The following is a 6257-nucleotide window of genomic DNA, read 5'->3' as shown; positions in this document are numbered from 1 at the left end:
AAATTTTGTCTATAAGCAATACTATTCCACATGTCATATCTCAGTAAATGGATTTGATAGGCTAAAATATCTTTTTTTGTGGTTACAACCTTATGAGAACTGAAAATAGTTCAAGAAAAAGTTGGCATGAGCAAACAAGCCTCCTCAGCTCTAATGTGACTCTTCACTCCATTGCAAAACATTGCTGATTTTGTAGATTTTCTCAATCCCTACATGACTTTAATGTTTCATTTTTAACAAATTACAGTATCACACTAAAGAATCATCATCCTGCTGTTTCTGGGAAAGATCTTCCCTTTAAACTCATAGCAGGGCTGATCACTCAGTACCAATGAGACAAGTGGATTTTGCCTATTCACTTTCAACAAATGCTGTGGAGAATTCAACTGTAGTCTCTCCAATTTCTCCCAGTTTCCAGATTTGGGTTTTAACTCAACACATCAAACCTCTGCATCTGGAAAATTATCATTGTGCAATCAAGGAGGAGACCTGGAAGAGGCAAGAGAGGGAAAGAAGAGGCAAGACAGGTAAAGGAGAATGTCATCTCCCAGAGCAAGGGAGAGGCCAAGGATGGCCTGGGAAGGCCAAGTCATAGTTATGGTTAATAACTATTAATAGTTAGTTATCCCAACTAACTGCTGCTTCCTCTCACAGTAAAAACCCATTTTTCTTTTTGTATGGAAATGAAGACTGAGCCTCTTCGTCTCTTTCCCAGTGCAACCTTTACAGTCTTGGTGCAACATTCAACTTTGACCATATGTGCACTGACCCTCCCATGTCAGAAGATGCTTAGCAGTTCATATGCTGGGATTCAGGACTTTGACCTCTATTTTTCTGTTTGTTTGTTTGTCAAAACTTTCACATTTGCTATCATTGTCTGGGAGCACAGTTTGCCTTGGCAGAAATCTCCATACATAGCCTGCACTCTCTGGTCTTCTGCTGCCAGCATGAAGGGCTTTGTATGCTGCTTGAAAGGGATTCAGGTATTTACAGACCCTTACAGGCCAAGATACACTCTGGGAAAATTAAACTAGAATTTTAATTATTATCAGAATCATTATTCATTAACTTATAAAAAGGCAGAGTATCTTTAAATTGTCCTTTACATTGTTGGGGTCCTGCTACATCTTTGTCCAAATCTGTAATCAAGAGATCAAATTTGAACATTATGTAATATTTGGAGTACAGGCATTGCTAAGGTTGATGTGAAGACCACAGCTGTCTTTCAGAGGGTAAGAAATTATCTAAGGGTGTAAACCCTCAGATTTCTTTCCCAATTTCCCTCTTGGGTTATTACAGCGCTGTTGAAGAGTCTCAGCCATGGGCTGAGTTGGTGGGGAGAGCACAGGGAGTCATCTACTGACCAAAGGGGCCAGGGCAGGCTTTGGAGGCACCAGGAGCTTCTCCTTCAGCCTTGCTGGGGACGTGGTGCACCTTGGTTTGTGTGTTGCACTAAGCCAATGTAATTCCACCCCAAGCCCCAACACGTCCTGACACACACCGAGCTGCCATCTGTAGTCACTGCTGCTGGTTTGGGATGACAGCAGCATCAGCTGTATTTGAGGAGAAGAAAGCTGGTTGCTGGTTGAAAGACACCCCTCATAACCAGCCCTGAGAGCCTGGAGGTGAGGAGACAATCCCAGAGAGCCCCAGCATCCACACAAGCTGTAAGCATGTTTTCATTTGGCAGAATAAGCCTGGAGATGGCAAATCAAGGAGCCACCTTCGGGGAAGATGAAGACTCAGTGTTGAAGCAGGATTCATGAGAGTCCAGGGCCAGATGAAGAAAACAGAGGTTGCAGCTTTGTGTTCAGCAAAAGAGCAGGTTTGTGGCATGAATGACATTTCAAACATTGCATTTTACCTCCTTTTCTTTAGTGCTGCTTTCCATTGATTGAGGGAAAGTAAACAACAGACAGAAAGTCAGGTATTTGTACTCAACAAAGAAAAGCTAAGATATTGACACTCAGTTTATCATCCTTCATCTCATCTTTTAAAATTATAAATTTAAAGAACCCTAAATGTACACCAAACTCATGAGCCATTCTCACACTAATGTCGTAAATAACCTCATTTGCCTTGGTCTCTACACTGTCCAAATTATTTTGCAACATACTCAGGGGGATGCCTCTTTCTGCTGGAATTTGTCTGCAGAGCATTGTCTACAGTCACCAAGCTCTTACTGTAATAAATAAGAAATGCGTTTTATATTTCCCAGCTCTAAATTAGGTTTTAACCATTGGACAAGAGTGTAAGAAAGCTTCCAAGGTCTTGCAACCAAAAGCCAAATTGGATGTACTTCATACACCGTTTGTTCCCTACTTCAGTCATGTTGATTTATAACCCAGGAATATAAATTAATTCTATATGATAATCAAATAACCCTTTAATAGGCAATATTCAGGGAGTTTATTGTCCAAATTTTCTGAGGGACGTGGCTGTGAGTTCCACAGCTGGTGCTCATGATCCATTTGTCTCAGTACTCAAGTCCATTTGTTGTCAGAAACTGCTACACACTAAACTTTGCACATTGTTTTTCTTTGCACACAAACAAGTTTATTTTATGGAGGGTCATGGGTCTGCCCCCACAAAAATCTAGTGTTCAGGCATCTGGAGAAACAGATACTTGGAATCAGGAAATTCTGATACTCAAGAATTTCTTATTCATATTTTTCTTCCTTCTGTAATTCCTCAGAATTAAGGATAATAGATAAACCCATAAACCGCCCTGATTCAGGAAAGCCAAATAATCCTTCTTTTGTTACTGAAATCAGAAAAGGGAAATATGTTCCTAATTTACTCATAGGTTTATGCTTTGTTGAGATTAACATTTAAGTACCTTCTGAATGAAGGTTGGGTTTTTTTTTTTTTCCTTTTAATTGGAAAGCACGCCAGGGAATAACTCTCACACTTTTAGCTGAGAAACTTGGCAGAATTTCATCTCAAGTCTTGCAAACACACTTCTGGCTCCAGTGTAAGGGCTAAACAGATTCATCCAACAAAGCCTTGAAGGGTTGGAGGGCGACCACAAGCATTCCATGTTTTAGAAGCACAGCAGCAGGGCAGAGACAGATGACTGGAGAGGACAAAGCTACATCTTGAGGACAGCAAGTATCAACAGCCCAACGCTACTCTGGTGCTATTTTCCTCCACCACACTGTCCTTCAGTTTCCCACTTAAAGAATGTCTCTTTGTGGGCTGTAAGCATGAGTTTGGAAGGCACTTGAATGGGACATCACAGGACAGAGAACATTTCTCACACCACTGAAAGCCCAAAGGGACCTGCAGAATGTCAGGGATTCCTCGGCCTTTGTTGAATTTCTCAAGGTTAAAAGCAAAGCTGCTGCCTCCTTCTTCCTTTCCTGCTGGTTAAATGTAATGCCTGTTGGAAATGCTCTGTGGAACCCAAACCAGAACCATCTCTATTTCACAGTGACATTGGCCCAGTGGAAGTCAACTTTTGCACAGCTCAACTCAGTGGGACACATGGCACAAACCATTGCCCAAGGGAAACTCTTCTCCATTTGCTTTATTCAATGAGAATATCCAGGCACAGTTTACTGCAAACATCAGCACTTTATTCTTTCTCCTACACTGCAGCTATGCTCAATATTAGATTAACAGTGAAACCTTCTGATTCAGTCCTTAACTCTTGAGTGCCCTTCTGGACCAAATCCATCAGTTTTCTTAAAGACTAAACCTCATTAGTACAATTACTGTAACAGCTGAAAATATTGGCAGGAGAAAACAAAAGGGAGCTTTGTGTGCATCCAAAGACACCAACAGCAAACTCTGCCTGAACCCTGCATTGTCTAAAATAGGCTGGAGTATTACATTAGTGACCCCAAAGGATATCTGTGGAGGGTTTTAACCCACATGGAAGTATTAAATATAATATATTTATAGTATAGTGTCTGTGTATCTGTGTGTGAGTACCTACAGAGCTGCCATCATATGGTTAGTATGAGCTCAGTGAGTGCTGGTTCACTGCCACGCTCATTCAGGAGCTGTCTGGATCAGTTTTGCTCACGGGGTCCTGTGCAGGCTTTTGGCATTGAAGGGTTCAGGATTTGAGTATATTACTTCTCTCTGTGCAGATCCCTGTCAAAAATCCCTCCTCAGCTTCCTCAGCTGATGTGCTTCCCTTGTGCGTTCAGAGTGGCTCTTGTTGCCCTGTGCTGGGCTCTGGGGAGGCTCTCTCCAATGTGGGCTGCTCTCCATGCTGGAGAGGGATCCAGGTAAATGGCTATTTAAATGCTGGCTGTTATAAATGATCAAATTGTGAACCAAACTTATAAGAAAATTTAGCAAAGATTTATTAATTTGTTAGCGAGATCGAAGTTCGATTGTCAAAAACCACCACAGCCAAGGGGGGCAGCGTCGAGCCCGGGATCGGCGCTGGGTGAACACGGATCTGACCTCAAAAATGTCAGAGTCTCCCCCTTGGTTCACAAATGCTGCTTCGGCAGCGAGTTCTTGTACAGTTTATTCTGCCCGAGGCAGAGATGACCGACTGTTCTTTGTGTCCCTTCACATGCAGAACCAGAACCGGGGCTTTACATGTGCAAAGTCAGACAATGATCCAGTCCAGGTGTCTCGATGCTGTCAGAGAACTTTGGGGAAGTCAGCATTCACATGTAACAGGGTGGTGCCATCGTGGTAGATATAATCCTGGAGGTGATAGTCACTCTTGGGTGGACCCCCACCCAGGGAAGCCAGCGATTATCGCCCCAGAAACTTCTGTTCTTACATTAAAACCCCGATGTTTATCTCAACGAGTGTCCAGGAACTAGATGTATATGAATAAGACACTGCTCCTGGCCAAGATGGTCAAAAGACATAGTTTGGATCTTACAATATTTTATACATTAATAGCATGAATTATCTCTACCATATGCTACACTGGCAAAATCCACAAGCTTGGCTGTGCGCTCTCTTGCAAGCCCTCCATGTGCTTCTCCAGCCTCTAACAGCCTGGTTCCCAGCTCCACAAAGCAGGGACTGTCCCCCACCAAGCAATCCCACTTCTCCCTCCCCTGCCATCCCACACTCTGGGTCCCTGCTCCATGTTCTGGCCCCACACATTCAGTCAATTCAAGCTCACACAATGCAGGATGAGGGCAAATTCTCCATAGGCTGCACATGCTGAGCCCAGGCAGTGGGGATGTGATGTCTGCAAAAAGCTCTTGTGCAACGGCTACAACATTTTTCTTTTCACTTTTTACTTGTTTTTGTTTAAGTTCCTGGTGTTAAGAGTATATAAAAACAATAGGGACTTTTATCTTAAGAGATCATCTGAAAACAACCTCATCCTCTCAGAAAAAGCATCAAGGATGGGAAATATTTTCTAAAAATTCCCCTAAATGAGAACTGAGGCTTTTGTGGGATTCCCAGGTAAATGACAGAGCTGCACTGCTGTGCACAGAGAGGCTTTCCAAAGTGCTTAATCACACTGCAATTTCTGAGTCAGGAATCAAGACCAGGACTAGCATCTGGATTTCATCTCCCCTCCAAAATGAGCAGGACTGCCGAAATGGAGCCAGACAGATTGCGCTTTCCTGTGAAGTCAGCAGGCCCCACCTCTGCCTACCCCTGCAGCCCTTCCTGAGAAAGGAGAGCATCCACACAGCATCCCCACTGCAGTCCTGCACTTTTCCATTTCACTGGGATCCAGGGACATCCATCAGCATCAGAGGGCTGGGAGGGAGAGCAAGGGAGGGCGTGTGCAGCTGGTGCAGGGAGGATGGGAAGGAGCAGGAGGTGCCTCTGGGAAGCCACAAGATGCTGAGGAGATTCCCCCACATCTGCCTCAGGCTCTGCCCTCGTGAATCCCAGCTTAAACACCTTAAACACAGCCTGAGAACTCTGCAGCACTGCCCTCTCCCTGCTGCACTCCCAGCTCTTTGGAAGGATAAATTCCAGATGTGTGAGTGCTGCAGGTCAATAAGGGAGCCAGCACTTATGGAAAACGAGAGCAAGCTGAGCTTCTCTGCAAGGGAATGGGGGAAGAGCAGGTTCTTTACTGCCCTGTGGTCCTCATGCACTTCACAAGTGTGGAAAATGCCAATCGCCTGTTTTTAAAATTTTAAAAGTTTAATAGTAATAAAATGGTTATAAAAATAGTAATATAATTAGAGTAATAATAATTTGGACAATTTGAATTAGGACAACATGAGACAATAAGAACAAAGAGTTATGGATGGTCCAGGTACTTCTTTCTGGGCAAAATAAGCCAGGAAAAGGACCCACGTTTACAA

The sequence above is a fragment of the Melospiza melodia genome, chromosome 20 (genome assembly GCF_035770615.1).
Source record: "Melospiza melodia melodia isolate bMelMel2 chromosome 20, bMelMel2.pri, whole genome shotgun sequence".
Taxonomy (NCBI): Eukaryota; Metazoa; Chordata; class Aves; order Passeriformes; family Passerellidae; genus Melospiza; species Melospiza melodia.
Note: the sequence above shows the minus strand (reverse complement) of the source record.